At 42.5% G+C, this 23,420-nt stretch overlaps 1 protein-coding gene across 4 annotated transcripts in view; it reads right to left on the bottom strand.

The window, feature by feature from the left end:
* The window catches only part of nlgn4xa (neuroligin 4 X-linked a), a gene marked incomplete at its 3' end in the record, with an annotated part of 82,698 nt that overhangs the window by 22,990 nt on the left and 36,288 nt on the right, over positions 1 to 23,420 (bottom strand). The gene's annotated exons all lie outside the window — the stretch shown is intronic.

Here is a 23,420-nt window from a genome sequence, read left to right as displayed (position 1 = left end):
TCCCGTTGGCATGCGCTACACATTCAAACCGTGTTGACTAAGGAGCTTCGAGTGGTGTGTACCGTTGGGAGGGAGGAGGGATGCAAAAGGAAGCTCCCTATATTCAACCACTTCACATGATTTTGGCTTTGTTTCTCAAGTCAAGTGCCGGGTCAGACAGCTTGTTGATGTCCTCCAAATCAGAAAACCTGTTGAAAATGTGCGGATTTGTCTAAACCCATTAGTGGGGTCTTAAACAGGGCCACCACAGTGTCTGATCCTTACCCCCGCCAGGCCTGGGATCTAAGTGCCCGGGTCCTGGCAGTGCCAGCAGCCTTTATTCCCGCGGGAGGACCCAGACAGAAGCGGGACAGGACAAACCTGATGAAAGGACGAGGAGGAAAGGTGCCTTGTGGCTCTTTGAGAGGGAGCGGATCCAGTTTGTCATGGTTAGGTGGAGGAGGTGGCAGAGGGCTGTGGGATTACAAGGCTCCTAGCAGAGCACAGGACCCCAGGCCTCGGCTCTCTCTACTCTCAACAGGACGACCCACAGGAGCCCCGCAGGGAGTGTGAAGAGGAGTCAACACCTGTATTTCAAAGAGGTACCTGAGAAAAGGCAGTAGATTGCTGAGCACATAGACTAAAGATCCATTCTGGACACTAGTTCTTCTTCAACTTTTTGGGGTATCTCTACCATTATAACTGATGGCAAAACCGGGCAAGAAAAAAAAATGCATAACACCTATCAGACGCTAAAGACATTAAAGAGATAATCTAAAATAGATTAACAACATTATTAACAGATCAACATCAGGACTTTTTGAAATGTAATTTAACCCTCTTATAACATACCGTATTATTGAAAATAAGAAAATATCAGTCTTGCAATATTTTCCATTTTCCAAGTGTATTAGCATTGATCTATTGTAACTTCAGGGGACTGAAAGGGAACACATCATACAGCCATACGAGATACTGCATTTTTACATGACAATACAATATCGCAGGGTTGCGTAATGGTAATGGCGTCCATTATTACATTGTTCCATCTCCCGTGAATGGCTTAAAAAAAGGGGACCTTTATCAGCAGAGCATTCCCATCGCACACGGACAGACTAATCCCTCTTGCTCCCGGCCCTTGTATTACTGCTGCCTCGACAGGGACTTCAAGCTTAATGTAGGTCGCCCATCATACAGTGCAGCTTCGACAGATCTGAGGTTTGAGTGGCAGTGACATAAGAGCTCTGCCTGGCCACACACTCAGTTAATGCCACTCTAAATTGCATCCAAGCGGCAACGAAACACCACAACATCCCCCCTCACAGCGGCCCTCACCAGGACACTAAAAGCACTTCTTCTTTTCAAAGGTATTTATTTTAGAACACACACGTGTTATGTTTCTAATGCTTGCTAACATAGGGGCGGCGAGTGCAAGCATGAAAGTCGAATGAAAGCATGACATTTGTGAATGAAAGCAGTGCTCAAAGTGTAAAAGAAAATCAGGGGGGATGGTGGATTTTATCATATGGGGAAAATGTTTGCATCCCCACAGCGTCAGTGACTTCAGTGTCAGTGACTTGGTAAAAATGTCATTGCATGTGTGCGTCCCCCCTCGCCCACAGTATTTTACTCAATATGCGCAACACTGAATGTTGAAATAGCAGTAATACCACGTTCATTGATAAAATGACATAAGGGATGGAAAGGGGGGATGGCAGTTTTTATTTCAGGGGGGATGCCATCCCCCCTCAACTCGAATGCTGCATATAAGCTGTTTTGGTGTGTTACAGTTAACACCTGTTTCCCAAGGCCTTCCATTTGTCCTGTGTATTGGATAAGTGAACACTTTGTTTTAAATGGTATTGATCATTTGAACACCATGCTGTGCTTTGACAGTGTGACAGTGTGACACATATACAACATGAATCTGCACGGGTTAGGTACAAAGCTCTCTGGCTCTGAATACACTGCTGTATCACTGTCTGTACATGTACTGAAGTTGCACTATGTTGACCTTTGATCCTGTCATGTAACACATTAACTATGCCTCTCTACACATGCATGCACACAGACACACACGCACACACACACACAGTGTGGGACCAATTGTGTTCATAAAAAACCAGGAGACCAAGACAAACTATCCTGAGGTAAACACAAGGTAGCCTGTAGTACAATCTGACTTCTACTACCGTACTTTGACTGCAACCGTTCTCAACGGCTATGTTATTGGTAATATGAAAGACACCACTGCACACAGGCTACGCAGAAGTATGAATGAGTGCTTGCGGCAGCGTAGCACAGCGCTAACCACGTACTACACACAAGTGACTGTAGAAGCATCTAGAAGACTTCACTTGACAAGCATCAACCCTTGAGGAAAGCCGATCCACTTCTATTAATCTTCTTCTTCGGCGTGTGGGTAGTTGTTTTCCTCTCCACTCCACCAGGCTCGGGGCCGAGGGGCTACCCTTTTACCACCCCGAGACCTGGTTGAGGGGCTCACCCGGGCTATATTTCTGGACACCCCTCCAGAAGCCACGTCATCGTCTCGTCATCTAATACCGACAGACCATGCATCCCGTTGGGTGGGTGGTACACCGGGCAATCCAGGATAACATGGTCTGCGGTTTGGTCCTCTGCGCCACACTCGGCTTCCTGCCGAACACCAGCCCGGGTGAGGGGCCCTGGTTGGCAAACTTTGTTTCGCTTCTTGTTTTTGGCAGTCATTAGCTACTTACGGGGGGCACCACGAGAAGATGTTTGCCACGCCACATCAACATGCACGGATGCTGAATGCTCTCTATTCGCTTGGTGATTCGCAGTTCGCACAAGGTTTTCCACTTGTTGTGAGCTTAGAGTTCACTAGCTTCTATTAATCAAAGCACCTATGAAATTGTCTCATACACAATCGCAAGTCACATCCCAACCCAACAGTGTTTAGAAATACACAGACCATTTGGGAAATCTACTCACCTCATCTCATCTCATCTGGTTTAGAGCAGTTTGACTGTGGAACACTGGACGGACTCATCAAAACCAGATGAGAGGAGAAACATACAGACCATCTAAAGAGAATCTAGACTCATTTCATTTGGTTTTGATGAGAGTCAGTGTGGCCAGTAAAAGACTGCCAAGATTTGAGCCAATCAACTTATGTCTCGATTTCATCAGAGGCCATCTGTGTGGCAGGCTAAGACATTAAGAAATGCCTGGGCTGATAGAACAACATTTATACAAATGGATAAGAATACAAACCGGTAGTGCATAGTTTATAAGAGACTCCCAGTTCAGACACCCTTTTTTTCCCCATTTCAGAGTGGCCAATTAAGACACAACGCAACTGATGCCCCATCCACAAGGCTGGATGTAAGATCAGTTTAATTTGACTGAAATTATTTGGCAAGAGGCCAATGGCTCGGCTGCTTATGCATCTGTTAGATGCTGTGTTGCTGGTAAGCTGGGTAGCTTAGTGTTCTTTTAATTAGCACTTTTTGAGTCCGAAATTGTCTTTTTATCGTTGTCTTGTGTTCTTCAGGCAAATTGTAGTTAACCTGACTAAAATAGATTAAAGTTTCTTGCATCTGCCCTTAAGATAAATACCCAGCACAGCCTCGATGATGGTGGAGTCTCTGCATTTTGTGTGGTGAGCCTGTATCGTGTTGCTACTGCCCTCTTATGTGCTCAAACTGTTTGCCCTTAAATTACAAGTAATCAGATGGATCCCTATTTGGAAAGTAGTGTTTGGGCCAGGAGAAATCTATGCAGCATTCATGACATGTCAGATCTAGGAAACGTTGATATTTCAACTGTCTTTTCACAGAAACAGTTTATTTTTGTATGTCGATGTACACCGAAATAGCAACAGCATAACACAGTTCTCATCCAAATCTGAAAAGTAGGCTAAGGCTACTGGGGAAAGAGTGATCTTACTAGTAGTCTCATTGAGCCAACTCTCAGCTGACAGAAACCCCAATAGTGATTACAATTTGAAATAAATGCATCACATTACGGGGGAACTCACTAGTGATCAAAATAATTGACTAAAACTCAAAACAAAAGTGGAATATAATCCGATGGTGGCTATTGATCGTGTGAGCTGCCATGGAGGTGTTTGGTTGGGCTGACCACACCGTTTTTTCACAGACACATTTTATTTTGCAAGTCCATACAACTGTATGTCCTCAATGTGAGCAACGTTTATTTTATTGATGTAGATGGTCAGACATACACAGAAGTTCCAACAGCATAACACAGCAGAAACTGCTGTCACAGTCATCTCCTGCTGTCTTATATACTGTATGTAGGCCTATCCCACCTAATGGATGTTCACGTAGGAACAATAGACCCACTTGTAGAGCGGCTCTTCTGAACTTCACTGGCTTTTTCCGGAGCGACCGGTTCATCTTTTCATTTTAGCTGAGTGTAGTATATTTTTACTTGAAACACACATGGTGTGGGCCTGTTCTACTGAAGATGGGGGTATTATGACGACCCTATGCTCAGGACACTGACTGTCCTTATATGGTCATGTGAATCTGCCCTAGCTTGGCCAGGTGACGTCATATTGGGCTCTCCCCTTTTCACATCTTGACCATCTCTACAGTGAAGGTGATAGGCCATGGTCTGTGGTAGATATTTGCATACGAAAATACATAAAGGCCTTCGCACAGGGGCAGACCGGCCTCTTATCCAGCCCAGCAGACCACCAGACCAGACCAGGATCCTGCTTTGATATCTGTATACTTTTGTACTTGCTTGTGTATTCAGCTTGTGTTCTTTAATAGAGCGGGAAAGATTAGAGTTTGTGTAGACCGAGCATCCGTTAGAGGAACAGTATGGAAACCCTCTCAGACTGCTGAATCATTTATCAAAACAATACATTTACATTTTAAAAACGTGTTTAATACATTAACACAGAAAATCATCTCGCGACCATCTCGCTCCCATATTTTTGGCGACCCCCAAGAGGTTGCACCCCCCAGTTTTAAGAACCGCTGTGCTATGACACGCTTAAAAAGAGCTAAAATGCAAAAGAGGACAGTCCCACTCATATTTTTCATTTTTATTGACAATACAGTATAGATTATGACAGGAAGGATGGGTGAGAGAGAGAGGAGGGATGACATGCAGGATATGTCCCCGGCCGGAATCGAACTGGGGACCCTGCGGTTACATGGTCGACGCTTAACCCGCTACGCCACCTAAGCACCCCGTGTGAGTCCATCTTAATGCAACGGTAACTGTTCATGTAATTTTGGAATTCATTTCTTTGTTTTTATAGGGTCTCTGATTTGCATAGGTATCAATTACACACTGTGTGGATCAGGTTGTCATTACAAACTGAGCAAATGGAGAGGAACAAAACTGCAAAGGCAAAGACTATGTTATTTCTAGCTCTGGGGAAAGTGAGCTTACAAGCAGTCTAATTGAGCCAACTATTGGCTGACAGAAAGCATCATATAATTAGCTAATGGTGAATTCACAATGCATCACATCACCAGTGATCAAAATAATGGACTAAAACACTTTCCAAAAGTTGAAAGACGGCGGCTATACACTTGTTTGTGCACGCTGACATGTTTGTTTCTCTGCATCCAACCAAAGATGAAAAGAGATGAAAGAGGGCACTCCGATCATGGATGCGCACGTAGACATAATTAGCATCATGACTTTATTATGAACAGTACAACCTTCAAATGAGTATTTTACACACATCAGTGAATTCATTCGCTTGTGCCAAAGTTCTCTAAAAACTATGCAATGTTAATGTAAGACAGAGAAACTGGTAGGCCTATATACTTGTGTTCTCTATGACTACTGCATCTTAACACGGCAACATACTGCACATAGGCTTACATTAGTTAGATCATAGAACCATGACGAGCATCTGGGCTGTGATAAGCTTGATGGGCTGTGAATTACAACATAGTGGGAGGAAGGGTGAGCCAATTTTGTCAGCAAATGTGGGCTGATTTCACAGTCATCTTCTGCCGTCATCTGCTGCTACTATATAAGTTGTTATCATTAAGCATCACAAGCTCTGCCAAATCCATGCACACTTTATTGGAAATCTGTTATCTAGTCAATGACAAATTAGGGCTAAATCAGCTAGAAGTTTATGCAACCGATTTGTCAGTAAAAGTCATACAGTTGCCATGTGGTCAAAATTGTTATTGCCAGGCATGTAGGAAGGGGGTGGGGGGTTGGGGTGGGGTGCGGGAACAGTTCTCGGAAATGCACCATTTTGGCTACAGTAAAATCAATGTTTGCATGTCCATCTTCTATGATCTAATATAATTTGTTAATTGAATAACTTTACTATTCTAGGGGAGGAGTGTGATTAGAGTGTGCTCATCATTCAAGTTGTATCTCTCTAGGGGCTGGATACATTGTCACACTTTTGTTTGTTAACGGGAAATGGAAATGAAAATATAATTAGTTTTATTCTTGTCGTTGCCCATGACATGGAAACATAGGGAGATGTTCAACCACTGCCCCTTCAGACTCTCTTCCGAGGGGCAAGCCGAAAAGCAAGTGGCACTCCGAAACGAGGGGTAGGGGTAAATAAGGGAAATGGGATTGGGCCTAAAACACACTGTAAGCATGTCCATTATGCTCAAAGATACCTCCTGGTGTTTAGTTTTTTTGAAGAGGTGAATGACCTGAAATAAAACTCACTAGTGCCATCGTGATATGGTCAACTTCTAAACTCTGGCCACCTCTGGCCCAGGCAACAAGTCATAGCTGGGACAAGTTTGTCATGTTATAGATATGTCTGAGAGATAGAAATGGGAGGAATACATAGTCATACATAGTGTTTGTCTGTTTGTGTTGTGCCCTTCCCCACTTTTTTACTTCCTTTTACTTCCTTCCTTCAATTGAGAGTTGAGAATCTGAAATGGATGTTAATAGAACATCGTTTTTTCTAAAATGGGGTATTTTTCAATAAAGACAGACACTTCTATTCTCCACCCTGAGGACAAAAAAACACAGTTGGCTTTGAGTAACTTTCTTTTCTCCCAATATCCAAGGAAAAAGACGCCATAGTGACACTCTGATGGTAATAGTGACTAATTGTGCTCTCTGATGTGAAGATAATTATTGTGGCTTCCAGATTAAATGTTAATTATCAATGAATGGAAAAGATCTGAGTGGAATGTTTTGGATTAGCTGAACCAGGTCAGGTCAGTGGCTCGGAGGAAGCACGCCTGTGAACACGCAAACCTGTCTGTCAAACTGCCATACTATATACCCAGTTATGTGTTAGACCAGCTGAAACTGGAAAGGGCCTTCCCCAAACTGTTGCCACAAAGTTGGAAGCACACAATTCTCTAGAATGGCATTGTATGCTGTAGCGTTGAAGATGTCCCTTCACTGGAACTAAGGAGCCTAGCCCAAACCATGAAAACAGCCCCAGAGAAGAATTGTGTCCACATACTTTTGTCCATGTAGTGTATGCTTATTTGAATGTTGCTACACCTCAAACCAAATAGCGGAGAAACAACGCTCTCTGAATCAAAACACATGCAAAACAGCTGCTATTAGGCTAGTGCTAAAAAGGAACATTAGATAACATCAAACAGCATGTTTAGCACCTCACAACATGTTGATAGAACATCAACATGGTAAAAACACATAACTACACTTAATTAGATGATTATACAGTCCTTGCTTTTTGATATCCTAAAACGTACGTCTGTTTACAAGCCATGTATCACTTGCCCAGTAGCCTAAGGCAGATGAGACAGTGAATCCAATTCACAAAGTATTTAGTGATCCTGTTGTTGCCAACAGTGAAAACTGTTGTTTGTTATATCGAGTGGGCTCTTCAACACTTGAAAGAAATAAGCATTTTCATTATTTGCGCGACTTGAGAATCGCCGACATACAGACCTCTTCACCAGACCGTGTCAGTGTCACATAAGGTTTTCAAGAATGAAAAAAAGGAAAGTACATCAATTTAAACACTGATGTGTATGTAGCTACTTGCAGTAAGTAGAATTGTGGAAAAGGAAAATGCTATTGGGTGAAGGTACAGACAGGTTCCAACACTACTGGTACGTAGAACACATATAGGGCCAGTTTCACAGACAAGGCTTAAGCCTAGTCCTGGACTAAATCACACTTTCAATGTAAAATCTCCATTGAAGATGCTTTTTAGTCCAGGATTAGGCTTAAGCCTTGTCTGTGAAACTGGCCCATAGAAATGGTTCACTCGTCCCAAACCAATTCTTTAATAATAATAATAATAATAATAATAATAATAATAACCTTTATTTGTATAGCACTTTTCCTGCAAAAGTTGCAGCTCAAAGTACTTTAACATAACCATGCAGCATAAAAGCAATAATAGGACAATAGTAACCAATAAATCACACAATAATGATTTCTGCCTTCCAAGGCTTCTCTCACAAAACCCACTTCAGTAAATAAAGAGGCAGATTTGACTTTGCCTGGTACTTCGCTTGCTGCAAACCCTACCAACATCATTGGGAACGGCAACAGCACAGCAAACCAATTTGATGGTGACAATATTATTTATATATATACGTATATATGCAGTAATTAGTACTGATGCTAACGTTACGAACGAGCTAGCAAGTCAAATGTACATGCACGTAATAATAATATATAGCGCTTTTCTAGACACTCAAAGACGCTTTACAAACTGAAAAAATTGATAGTAATAATAAAAAGACACAACCAATAAATAACAGAAAGTATAGGGGCCTAATTAAGGTAGTGCTGGGGACACATGGGAAGGGGAGGGGGAGAGGGTTAACTGGTGAAGGCGAGCTTGAAGAGGTGGGTTTTGAGGGCCTGTTTAAATGTTGGGAGGGTGTTGACCTGTCTGATGTGGTTGGGGAGGGCGTTCCAGAGGGACGGGGCTGCGGCTGAAAAGGCCCTATCACCCCAAGTAATGATTACCTTTGAGGCTTGGATCCCTAATAAACGCCAACACGTAATAAACACAACAGGGTTCTGCACAGCTCAGACCCCTAAACTGGTCATGATGACAAGCTTTGCCATCCTGCTCAGTTGGAGTCCATAATCAAGTCTATAATCATGGCAAGGCATTAGAACATGACTGGACAGGTGGGTTACTCATGTTTAACATAATACCCAGTGATTGACAGTAACCCAGGGAGACAAACACAGAGCAGCTGTCAAAATGCATATACTGTTGCTGGCAAATTTGGGCGTATTAGTGTTGCGGATTTAAAATGACAGCAGAGTGATTACTCACACTCCAAATGGCATTATAATTACGAATGGAAATGGAAGCTAGTGGAGGTAAGGGTCGTCCTCAGATGTCTAAAATGGTAAATGGTAAATGGACTGCACTTTTATAGAGCGCCTTTTTTCCTGCTCCAAAGCGCTTTACAACAGGCCTCTCACCCATTCACACACACACATTCACACACCAATGGCGGCAAGCTGCCATGCAAGGCGCTGGCCCGCTCACTGGGAGCAATTTTGGGGTTCAGTGTCTTGCCCAAGGACACTCCGACATGTGGCAAGCCGGGGCTCGAACCGCCGATCACCAGCCACCCCCATACGTCCACCGGTTTCCCCTGCCTCCTTGTTCTGTTCCCATCCAGGAAGCTGCATGTCGATGTGCTTTCTGTTCCTCTCTCTTTCTGTGCCTACCAGAGGCTTTAAAGAATGATTTGGATTATGCCATATTGGAGGTTTGTGACGAGAGGGAAGATTACAGGTCCCAAATCAAAAGCTTAGAACAAAAGTAATGATAACAATGGATTACAGAAACACTCAATCATGTTCTTATTTGATGAAAAGTTGGATTGATTCGTCAACCTGGCACACTCCTTACAGTTCTATCTTGTTGACAGCTAAAACATTACACCAGGATGAGCATGGTTTACTTATCAGGACTCTGTTTGATGTTGACTTTGTGGTACCCCTTGATGAGATCAGACATCTCTTCTGGTAAGAAGCCAAATGTCTCGTAATTCAATACAGCTACTACTGTTTACCTCAATGACAAAATATATGTGCATTTCTCAACATCAAAGAATGCACCACACTAGGTTTTAGACTACATTAACATTTTCATTTTCTAATCCAGGGCAGCATGCATTAATATGAACACAATGCAGCAGAAGCCCTTGGAGGCGTGCACGGTACATCTGGCTTTCTAGTGTGGTCAAAATGTTCTAGTTAAACGGGCATAGCCAGTTATGATAACGCCATGCATTTGTGGATCATTTCCCCATGAACATGCTGAACAGCAGTGTCAAAATGTATCCGCACATGGTGATTCATATTTTGCAGATATGAGAGCATTTTACTCTTTACTCTCTTAATCTATCTCCATATAAAACAGCATTATGCCTTGCTATGGTGTCAACATGGTGTAAAGTAAGCATTTGGGAAGGTTGATTTTAAATAGCAGTCCATGGGATTTGATTAACTTTTTAACCTCTGACAATTGATTATGATTACTCCTTAATACAGAGAAAGAGACCGAGTGGCAGACACTCCTCTCCTGCTGTAGTAGCTTCCTCCCTGAACCATGGACAATCAGTTACTGTCAGATTCAAATCTACAGAATACTAAACTTTGTAACCAGGAGACTGAGACTTATCAAATCATTAAGAGTATTTATGTAGTTCTTGCAAGTAGGAGCGATTTTCCGGAGCAACAAAAATGGGCTTCTCAGTACAATGGCTTAACTGGGGCAGTCCCAGGGTTGGCTATCCGCTTGTTAAGTCTGACGTCAAAAGTGACGTTTAACTATTTCCGGGTCTAAACCAGAAATTCTCCGCACCAGAGTACCTCTGAACTACAGTGGTAGAATGACAGTTTAATCGTTTTTTAGACTCAGATCTATTCCCCGTTTTCTCCATATTGTCAGGGTATTTGAGCCTCGGAAAAGCGCTATATAAATATAATTTATTATTATTATTATTATTTCTCCATTTCGAAGACAGCGCCTCAGCCAACGTTGGGACCCGGAAACACGTCACGACTTAACAAGCGGATGGTAGGCTCAACTGTTGGTCAAAGTAGACATAACTGTCACAGAGTGAGAAGGAACAGCGCCTCTTCTCCTCCCAAGCCCTCTGCTTATCAGTAGTGGTAAAACCTCGGTTTATCACATGAGAGTATCCTGCTCTGCATTCTTGTCATTCACACAGTTTTCAGTATTCACACAGTTTTCAGTAAACATTGTCACATTGTTATTGTATTAAAGACATTTCTTTCCCACAGTGAGCTACAGTGTGGAGCTAGCCTGCAATCACTTGGATCTACACGCATATTTTCATTCCATTCTGCGGAGGTAATTAAAATCTATTTGACATACTAAACCGGCCTAATTAATGCAGTAAATCATGTATCATAATGCCGCACATGCGAAACATTTTCAACAGGGTTAATACAAGCTTAATGTCGGTGTTCCGACCTTGACGAGCTGCAGGAGTCATTATTTATTCTAATCCCACTCCAGACAAACTGACTTATCAGTATGTGGCTGAGGCATTTGTTCTCAAGTGTCCCCACTGTAAAAAATAAATAAATAAAAGCACCCGGCAAATAAATCGTCGGCGCCACTGCTTGCCTGCGTCAAGGCTACCTTGTTATCATTCTCTCTCTAGCTTCCATGACTCCCCACCCCCGGAAGGGTTGACACTCACATCATTAAAGCTTGTAGAATCATCATGTAACAGTCTCAACGCGCCACGTGACAGCCATTCTGCCAGGAGACTAGAAAAGAGTGAAGCAGCAGCTCAGACAACAACCTCCCCAACACAGCCACTGAGGAGGGAGAGATGGCTGAGAGGACGCCCACGTGTCTGGCCCAGCCGCCACGAACAGGCCTCGACCACGGCGAGCCACAGGACGCTTCCACTGTCGAGGGCGGGATGTTAGCAGTCACTTAGTCATCGTAGACAGACAGACAGACAGAAGGCCTTCTGGGTAATTGTACGCTTTTACAAGGACAGTGAGATGATTATGGTGATTTGAACAATATATGTTATGAGCGTTGCATGTGTAATGGACCATATCTCTAATAGAAAAGGTTAATGAGAATGAAAAACCCCTGGTCATTGACCCGTCAGAACAACACAAAACGCAACGCAACACGAAAACACATCAAACTGGATTTTTCACGGACTGGGGTAATTACCAGTAACATTTGAGATAATAACATATTCACGGGGGGGAAGCAAGGAGGAATCCGAAACAAATCTCAAATGAATACAGCTGTGCTTTTCCGTTGTCGTACCCGTGTCGTGGTGGTGTGACGAGGAGAGAGAGACAGGACAGGTCGGTGTATGTTATCATGATCAACCCCTCCGGTGATGAGCTCTGGTGACAGAGTCGTGACGGCACACTGCTTCTCCACATGTCGACAGAGAGTCTTGAGCTTGTAGTACAGATGGCAGGGATGTTCGACGTGTGACAGGGCTGTCACAGGTATCATGGAGGGGTGCACTCTCAAGCGAGGGAGGAGGGTTGTGCACTCTGAAGTGACAGATCGTCCAGGTAGGGGACAGGCTTGGTGACAGTGATGAAGGAGGGATAGAGAGCGGCTCGGGCACACTCCCTCAGCAAAGGCATACTACATACTACCTCCAGCTTCTCCAGGCTTCTACACAAGAGGATACCAATGTCACACTTTTGGACATCCAGGTTTCCCCCCCCCCCCCTCCCACACTACATATTGTGAGCCCCACAGCTAAAGAGAAAATGGTGTGATTACAGTACACAATAGCCATGGCTACAAACGCTATACTGATACACAGACACATGTGTACAAACACACACACACACACACACACACACACACACACACACACACAGACTAGGGACACATCACTGCTTAGTACGGAACTGGGTCATGAAACATTAAATCCCTTGTTCATCAGCTACCCTCCTCCACACAAACACACAGACACACACACACACACACACACACACACAAACCACCACTGCCATCACCTCAACGCACACCATCTGTCCTCCAAAAGCCCGGCTATCAAATCCATCAGGGTCTCACAGGTCTCTCGCCGCAGGACAGCCAGGCCCGCGTGAACCAGCCATCTGACAAAATACTCGGAGCTCTCTGTCTGCGCGAGCTATACAGCTACAGTATGCAAAGGCTGCAACAGTTCATTTACCCATTCCGAGAGGGCATCATAAAGCAGCCCCACAGCCCCTCATTATCTTTGGGCTCAGGATGAACAGTAGGGGAGTTAAGTGTCACCCTTCAAAGCTGTGCTAGCCAGAGTGGTACACTAAATGATTACCACTGCACATAAAAGTGACTGCGAGCTCCTGCGGATAGTCACCTCAGAGATAGGTTCCAGAGAAAGGATGCCCTTGCTATGGAATTGAAAAAATCTTCAATCTTTTCTGGACAAACAATCATGATTTAATTGCTTCGGTTACAATACTATAGCTCTCTCTGCCTGTTAAAGGGAAGGACTATGACCTCAGACTTCCATCCCTGTGGCATAAATCATGCTGTTGTGATTCGCCCTGTGTGAAAGGTTAATAGAAAGCAGTGGTAACGGACGTCCCCCGCACGGTCTGTCCAGACTCTTTGCACAGTGATACATCTGTTTCTTCTCAGCCAGCCGTTGACCCATGTAGATCCGTAACCCCAAGCAATATGCTGCTGATGCTCCTTCTCAATGGCTCTCTAAGACTAGGCATGATTTACCACATCTATTGTAGCTATGGTGTTAAAGACATCAAAATACCCCGTTTACAGTACAACTATGTGTATGAAAATGAAGGTTAAACACAGACATCTTAACACTAGAACAGCCATGAGGGCTCATTTGACCCCTGTGAGTAAAGATAAATGTTATATCTTTGCACTCAAATTTCAGGACCCTCCTTTCATGACTTTTCCTAGATATGTGCGTTCTACCACCCAGTATCCTTACATTTTCAAAATCACATCAGGATAAGCTAGTATAAAGTTATTTTGCGGTTTTCTATGTAGGAAGCAGGCTAATTTACAACCCCGAGGCAGCTCTTGTAGTAGGTAAAAAGGCACGGCTGTTCTAGTGTTAATCTACAGTAATTGTGAGTGGCTACTATGGAGGATACACAGCAAAATGATCAGAAAATGACAGTGATCATTTATCGGTGTTGTTGTGTTAGTATTTGCTTTGAGATGTGAGGATGTTTCGTCAACAAAAACAGGAGTGAGGCAGAAAAAATATTCCTGTCACAGAAGGAATCAATACTAAGCTAATACATAACCATGTCAAGATGCAGGTTAATCTTCTTTGTGTACAAGTCTGTCTCTTACAGAGGCTGGGTCCCACAGGAACAGTGACATTTCATATTTGCATAAAAAACACACCAAATTATTGCATTGTCTATTTTCTTTTCTTTCTTTTTGTACCTAGTGTTTGCTGTTTTTGTTGTACATATTCGAAACATGATGTGGCCTTCAATAATCAAACACTAATTGGCTTGGAAAACATATTCCGTTTGAATAAGATGTTGTGATGATGGCTTATATAAAACGTGACATTTTGTCTTTTGTTATTATCCTGTACACACCCTACTGGACAGCAGTCAATCCTCACCTAAGTCAAGTAGTCAAGTAACATATTATTATTTCCAAGAGAGCAGAACTGCATCATTGATTTACCAATGCTAACATGTAGGCAGAATCAATCTACATTATAGACCCACGTTGTCAATCCCATGGTCTAAATAGAAAGGTACATTTGTTTGTAAAACTGCGGCTTTACAATGATTCCAAACCGAATTGATGAACGGAAAAAAACTGATTCTACAGTCACCGCCCTCTGTGTGTCGTCTGAACACCAAAGCGTCGCCCCGTTTGGTAGTCGGCCATCTCTCATTCTCTCTCTTCCCTCCAGTTGTTGAATGACATTACACTTTAATACGTTTTGCACCTGGGGAAAACTCTACCCTAAAGCAATAATGCAAATGAACCTCCTCTTTTGTTCACGGACAGATGTGGAATCACGGTGGTCATGACTGTAGTGGCCTGGTACTCCAATCAAAAGTTTTTTTATCCTATGCATAGGTTACAGATGTGAACAGTACCATTAAATGCTCAAAGCTTCACTTATGTATTCAGCCATTAGGTCATGTATTTTACGTGTATGAAAAATATCATACCGTCTGTACTGTATGTCAATCTGTCCTGTGTCTAGCAGCTGTGTTAGGACATACCTCTAGAGATAGCTTGATCACACGAGTAAAGATTGACCCAAGGCGGCGGCTCTGTTCTGTTTCAGCCTCGTAGGAGCACTGGTTTACCTCTTTACCCCCGATTCAGCCTTGGCTACAGAGTGGCTGTCCGATTCTGATTCCGGCTGGATGAAGCGGAAGTGATCCGACTCTCCTCTGGTGAGAGGTGCAGAGTGGGTGGACACCCAGGTCAGTGAACACATTGGCACTGACTTCCTTCTCTCCAGGCTCGGGCAGTGGAAGCCCCAGCTGAGTTGACTGAGTGATGCTTCAGATCGGAGAATGCTTTGACCCCTAGTAAGTTCTCATCCTCAGAGAAGGGCCTGAAGTAATGCAATATCATGAGATGATCTCTATGATCTAGCAGTGTGAGATGGAGACAACGGATGGAGAAACAGTTCATGCAGATATATTGAATGATTGAATACTATGTCAGTAACAATAACTGACATTATTGTTTTTGGTTATGTAGGTTTTTCTTAGACGCATCAATAAAAGCGGTCTCTCTGACTATGCACGCTAGAACTCTACACTGTAACTGAAATGTTTTCAGTTATACTTGACATCTCCTTCATTGAACACAGTAGTGGAGGGCAGATCAGCAGGTATGACATTTAAACGTTGAGAAACTGCTGTGAGTTTATGTTGCTTTATTGTATTAAAATTAAAGTAGCACCTGTTTCTTGCTGTGAAATACGTTATATTCATGGTTGGGGCTGGTATGCTGTTGCTTTTGTATTGTATGCTAGGTAACTGGTAAATGTCATTGTAAGTGAACATATTGCCCATGCAATTTTAAATAAAATAAATAAAATAAGCAACATCAATATCCAATGTCTGTTGTATATCCTTGGATAAGGAGTGAAAGAATCATTTAATATGTCACCTACCTAGTAAGTAAACTACATTGCCTGGAGTGCCAGCACATCACAGCACATTCTACAAAGGGGATTTTGGAACTGTGCAAAAGAAGTTCTTCTTATTCACATGAAACACAGCATCAAACCTACCCTATCACCAATGTATCAAGCCCCGAGCTTGTCTCCCTGTTAAGTTATTTTATGAATAAACCCCGCCAAAAAAATGCTTTGAAGACACTGTTGGATGTTAACCAAAAACAAATGTACAGTAACCCAGTACAAGTTTGTTTCATCTGAAGCAGCGAAATCTTCAACATTTAGAAGCCTGCCCGATCAATATTTCTAACATGAGGGACCGTGCGTCCAAAAAAGCTTTAATCGGATTCAAGCTGATGTACGGTATTTCAAATAAGACCCAGCAGGGATCACACAGTAATTAGTGTCAAGCTATTAACTTTCTTTTATACAGTATGTCAGTTAACAGAATACTTAAACATTTGCTGCATTTTAATCACAGCACCATGCATGGATCACTAAGAGTTACAGTGTGAAAAAGTGTAAAAAAGGGAATGCAATGCTTATGACATTCTCTAGCACTGGGTGATAGTTACTCAACAGATAGCTAGGAATAACAAAGGAAGATGTTGCACTGAACTGAATAAGGGAACAAACAACTAATTTGTTTCCAATTAATTCTATTCTATTGTATCCTTGCATCTAGAAACAAAAATACATTCTGACATTCTGGTTTCCAGTAAGGAAATAACACTATAATCTGGTAATAAAGTAAATTCGTAATAACAACATGGTAATGTTGTAGTGAGTAAGTAAGTAAAGCTTTATTTATATAGCGCCTTTCGTACATGAAATGCAACTCAAAGCGCATACGACAACATGTACATATGCAGGCAAAGTTATGGTGTAAATTCCCGTCTAAAAACAGATTCGCCAACACCATCACACCACAGTATCGATTAATTAGCCTACTCCACATTGTAAGTTACCATGTAAGTTGGCCTGCATATGATCAGGGTAGGAAAATGGCGGTCTGTTGCCGTTTAACTTCCATGTAATTCCTCCCCCAGACACTCACAATGCTAAGCGATGACAATTCCAGCCAACACAACGTAACTGCAACATTGAAGGCCGTGGTTGTGGTTGGTGCCAACGTAACCTAATGACAACCTTATGTTAACATAGCGTCGTGTTGGCATACGGCTTGTGCCATCCTAGAGCCAACACAACAGCATGACAACTTGTAAATGCCAAATCACACACCTAAATCAAGCTGATCCTAATTGGGCTCAGTTGTGTCAAGTTAGCCTCCCAACTTGACTCAAGGTTCATTCACTGATGAGGTGCAGGTGTCTGGTGTTGTATCGAAGAGGGTGCGGAAAAACGCAAGCTATCAGAACAGTCAGGCCGATAAAAAGCAACTACTGTATTTTCAACTAAATATTTAATCATTCAAACTAAATACGTTGTTCTTTCCATGTGTTAGGGCTACAAGCAAATATTTACCAGTGCCGTTGTTATGTGGCCTGTAGCGCTAGGCTATTGTAAGCCTATGTATTGGTCCCACAAACACATTGTCATTGAAGCATTCTCATGACTACCGGAGCTTTTTTTGATAGCCAACATCTCCAAGTCACACCCTGAGGCGCGACTAACTGTTCCCAAAATGGCTAGTTTAAATGGCTAGTTTTGTTGAATCTCTTGAAGTGATGACCACTCCACTCCATTCCTGACATTAACTGAAGCTGTGTCCCATGTGCCCTGACACCTCTCCTGGGGCGTTAATGTTTCCTCTCCATCCCCTGTGAGTACCTCAGCGTAGCTTTTAGCCTCATCATGGTGAATTGAAACTGACCTTATAGTCAGGGGTGCACATAACTGGTGCGCCAGTGCGCATGCGTCGCCAAAATGCATCCTGCGCGGAAGATCAGCCGCATGAACGCGCTCTTGCGCACCAACAGCTGGAAGCGCTGGGAGAGGAATTTACTTCCTCAAAATCCAACTGCTGACTGCTGCATCACTAAGTAACTATTTGCCGTCCCCGACGAGTAATCCATCGCAACAGTCGACCGACGACGACCACGGCGACTCCCCTCACGAAAACATTCGGAAAGTATCGTAAATCGTACTTTCATTCCGCGTATCGCGTATCGTGTATCGCACGGTTATCACGCCGCCACGTGAAAATTCAGTCCCGAACGACTCGGCGCTAAAAGGAAAAACAACACCAAGGGACTTCACGTTTCTTTTCTCTGAAGCTTTCAAACGTTCAGACGTTTGTTTTACAGCTTCATTATCGCACCTAGACCCCTGACCCAGGGAATATGGTTGGGAATTCTATTAGGAAAAAGAAAAAAAAAGACTTTGTTGCACAATCAAAATAATGAGCTATTTAAAGTGATAGCCTAACACCCTCTACCATGGTTGAAATTGAGGACAGTGATAACAGCAGTCAAGAGAGCAGTGATGATGATGATTAAGCTTGTAGCATAAATAAATGCTTGGCTGTAACTTTTTGTTGAAAAGTTGATTTCAGTGTTTACAGAACAGAGCAGTGCTTAAAGAGATTCAGTAGATTCAGTAGATTCAGTAGATTTCATTGTGTTTAAAGAACAGACATTCAGTTAGTGCTTAAAGAGATGTCAGTTGATTTCATTGTGTTTAAAGGAGTCTGACAGACTTTCATGCTTAAAGAGCAGTCATTTGATTTTGCATTTGTTTATTTTGTTTTGCACACAATCATTTGTTCGTTCATCTTTATTTATGAATAAATGTCGTTTTGCTACTATAAGTTATCCATGTATCCCTTTTTTATCCATCCTGTGGGACGGGTCGTGACTCGCGAGCTCGGGGAGCACCAAGCAGCATCCCTAGGTGCTCCTCTGAGCACTGGCCCCAAAAAGTTATGTGCACCCCTGCTTATAGTTATGAATGGCTTACCCATTTCAACCCATCCTCCAAAGAGTCGAAACACAGTTTTTCTCTCTCAGTCTATTCAGACCTTGTTTTCAGTTAGCATCCTATGATATCTCCTCCTGTGTGTGTGTGTGTGTGTGTGTGTGTGTGTGTGTGTATGTGTAAATGGTAAATGGTAAATGGACTGCACTTATATAGCGCCTTTTTTGCTGCTCCAAAGTGCTTTACAACGGCCTCTCATTCACCCATTCACACACATTCACACACCAATGGTGGGCAAGCTACCATGCAAGGCGCCGGCCCGCTCACTGGGAACAATTTGGGGTTCAGTGTCTTGCCCAAGGACACTTCGACATGTGCCCAGCCGGGGCTCGAACCGCCGATCTGCCAACCTTGTGATCATTAGACGGCGGCTCTTCCTCCTGCGCCACAGCTGCCCCAGCCGCCCCATGTGTAGGCTACAGTATGTGTGATTGTGTAAAGACCAGTGAGACCAGTTGAGAACAAACAACCGAAAGTGGGCAGTCAATAGATAATGACGTGGATAATGGATGAGACAAACTACTGTGTGTGTGTGTGTGTGTGTGCCTCTGGCGGGTTTATGAAAGTTACCTTACAGTTATGAATGGCTTACCCATCTCAATGGTAATAGCGACATCAGCAACATTGACAGACTATAACAGTTATTTCCAAGCAATGACATGTCAATAGAAGCCTGCACAGCATCCACCCAGCCTGCAAAGAACAGACATAACCTTCACCACACCTATATGTTGAAAGGTAGTCTTATTATATATGTTTTACTCAAACCATTCGTTTATTATAACCACCATTGTCTCCACCTGTGTGTGTGTGTGTATGTCGGCTACTGTAGCCTACACAGTATGTGTGTCTGCACTAAAATATGATGGGGAATGGGACCAATTAATCTGAGGAATAGCTAAGCAGTGTGCAGGATAGGCTCATCGTGGAAGGATGGATGGTGAAGAGCTCGACTCCTCCACTTGGGGCAGAAGAGGTACTCTTCACTACTGTGAAGACAAGCGGCACAAATGTGATTGTGTCTGTATATGAGACTGTATATGACTCTATATACCTACGGTAATGAGATCATTTGACTGGGCGCCTCGCAGTGGGAAGAGAGCGAGGGCTCATGGGACATGGCTTCAGTTTATGTCGAGGGAGAGTTGATATTTGGAGTGGAGTGCTCACCCACTATCACCTGGGGATATTTAATGTGATGGTATATCCATGGTTTTGGAGGAGGAGGGGAAGCAGCATCAGTGACAGGGTGCATCAGTGGACCTTATATCTGGCATGGAGGACGGTGTTGTGGATGGAGGACAATGTAGCCGGTGAAGCCAACACACTACACTGGCTTCAGTGAGCAGCATTGTTTTGTGATGACCGGCGGTCATCATCTCCCGATATCTCTCTTTACTCTCTCTATTAGAATGTAACATTTTCTATGAAGTATTTGCCTTGTAATAGATATACTTATATGTAAGTATACAGCATTATTAAATCCTCATTTGATTCATTCTATCTTGCACTAAATGAGCACAGACTCAACAATTCTTTGCACATAATAGTGATAATTACATTGGAGTCAGATTATCAATATTAGATATTAGATTAGATTAGATTAAATGTCATTGTCATTGCAGAGTACAAGTACCAGACAAAAAAGTACAGTTTAGCATCTAACCAGACGTGCAAATAGTGACTGGGGGACAGCTTGCTTAGCATATGGTACAGATACAGTACATATTATTATATTATATATAATTATATTAGAATCATCAGAGAACATTGTCATTGTTTGGAATTGTGTGTCTCTTTGGAAGAAATGAGCGTAAAATTACTTTGAAATATACTATGAAACTCCATATGTTGCAGTGCAGAATGTAAACAAAACTAGAAGCATTTAGTCATTTTTGAAAACAAATGTCGATGTTATGATTGCTAGCAAATAAGACAGTCGGCGCAGTAGCTCATTAATGGTAAGTTACTCTAATAACCTTACTTTCAAGCTTAGTAAACCTTGGGCCAAATCAGAACATATTTGCCATTGTTTGTTACCACTCAGAGGGTATTTTTACTAGCATAACGATGACGTCGGTCTCCAAAATGGATGGATGTCTCCAGTTGTGTTAACATTCTGCAGTTTGTGACTTATGGACTTTCATAGCACATTGGACAGTAACAACTGGGGACTAGGTTTCTTTAGAAAACAGCACAGATACACCATACACATAAAGTATCATCAGAGAACATTGTCATTCCGTAGAAGTGTGTTTGTCTGGGGGAGGAATTACATGGAAAATAAACTGTAATGGACCACTACCTTTTCCTGTTATGTCCTATTCAGGCCTACGTTCATGGTAATAAAGAGTATAACAACAGGTAAAATAGCCTAATTAATTAATACTGTCGTGTGATGGTGTTGGCTAATCTATTTTGAGATGGGAATATTTACACCATAACTGGAATTTATTGCCTGCATTTTTTCATATGACTAAATAACAACAGGCTAATAAAACCATGTTGTTATTTTATATTTACTTAGAGATCACCTTCTTATTTCCATACCAGCAGTACTACCCATCTATGTGCTACACCTCACGTCAATAAATATCAACAATGCCGTCTTAAACAGTATTCCTGTTACGGTACATGTGGGAATACTGTACATGTGGGAAAAAAATAGGGTTAGGGTTAGGTGCTAGGGTTAGGGTTAGACATGCCAGCATGTACCAAGTCGACGTTTTATGCTGCCATGTCCCCGGAAATGGCGACATAAACCATTTCCCCACATGTATCGTAACATTTCAATTTTCAAGTCATCTCTTATTCGGCTCATACAGCTCATACGAACATAAAGTGTTCATCTGTGGCGTCATCATTAAAAAAGCCTTCCTCCTACCTCTGTTCAACATTGACTAAGAATGTTCAGTTCACCACCTCATCAGATAATCCCTGAATGGAGACAATGGCCGCCCTTGTTTCTACTCGCTCTCTCTCTCTCTCTCTCTCTCTCTCTCTCTCTCTCTCTCTCTCTCTCTCTCTCTCTCTCTCTCTCTCTCTCTCTCTCTCTCTCTCTCTCTCTCTCTCTCTCTCTCTCTCTCTCTCTCTCTCTCTCTCTCTCTCTCTCTCTCTCTCTCTCTCTCTCTCTCTCTCTCTCTCTCTCTCTCTCTCTCTCTCTCTCTCTCGCTCCTTCTCTCTTTTTATTTATTTATGTATCTCTCATTTCCCTGATTGAAAAAGAAGAGAACGCACACCTCAGAAAACGTAGGCGAGGTGCTGGCGACGGAGCAGAATACTAAAGGATAAAGTAGAAGCCTTTGTCAAGTCTTGTCAACAGTTTCGGCCAAAAGCCTTTGTCAAGTCTTTCTTTGTAAGACTTGACAAAGGCTTCTGGACGAAACTGTTGTCAATAAATATACACTTGTTGCATCTGGAACGAGAGTGTGCGGCGTCTACTTTCTCTCATTTCCCTACCACATTCATCTCAGTACAAGTCCACCCAAGTGGATTTCAACATTTGAGAAAGTCAGATTTTTTATTTAGAGGCCAATTGCGATACTGTATTTACTATATTATTAAGTAGACACACTCTAGCATTGCATTTAAAGCACACATCTATATGCTAAAGAATTACACTGTGGTCTAAATTGTTATCCCTAAGTATCCACACTTTGAACTGCGGGTAGATAAACATACACTGGAAAATGTATATTCTAATAGTGTACACTGCTAAATTGTGATGGTTAGCGGCTCTCAAAGCCTCCATTTCAATAAGATTACAGCCCGGTAAGCACAGCATCACCAGCTATGGCACTGCAGAGGAAATCACATTTACGTGGCTCTTGTGCACCATAATGAAACCTTCCCCCTCTGTTCCTGAATGTTATCGTCAGTCGCGGCCTGTTAACAGTCAACTACAACAGGACATCATTTCTGGATTGCTACTTGCAACTAGAAAAGCTAGAGATGGTATTTATTGTGTCTTATCGTAGCTGTATTACTACGACTAAACCTTCATCGTAAGCCAGTACGTGGATTCAGAGTTCCAGTTCAGTCCATTCACCAGGTATGATAATTACATACAAATCACAAAATGGTCTTGGACGAAAAACAAAACACGGTGCAGCAGCGTTCAGTCACGCTGCCGCATGCTCCTGGAACAAACTCCCTGAAGACATCAAACAGGCCCAAACCCTTAAAATATTTAAATCTAAGCTAAAAACCTTCCTGTTTTGCACCAGTTATGATTAAACACAAACACTTCTATCAATGTCTTTTTTTCATTAACTATTGTATTTTTAAATGTTTTTATCTATTTACTTCTTATATTTGCTTTTATTCATTGTGATTTTTATTTTCTTATGCTCCTCTTGCTGTATTTTTAAATAATGGATGTAAAGCACTTTG

This window comes from Nansenia antarctica (genome assembly GCF_963989245.1).
Source record: "Nansenia antarctica genome assembly, chromosome: 3".
NCBI classification, from domain to species: Eukaryota; Metazoa; Chordata; class Actinopteri; order Argentiniformes; family Microstomatidae; genus Nansenia; species Nansenia antarctica.
The sequence above is the reverse complement of the archived record's forward strand: the minus strand, read 5'-3'. Positions and strand labels throughout refer to the sequence as shown.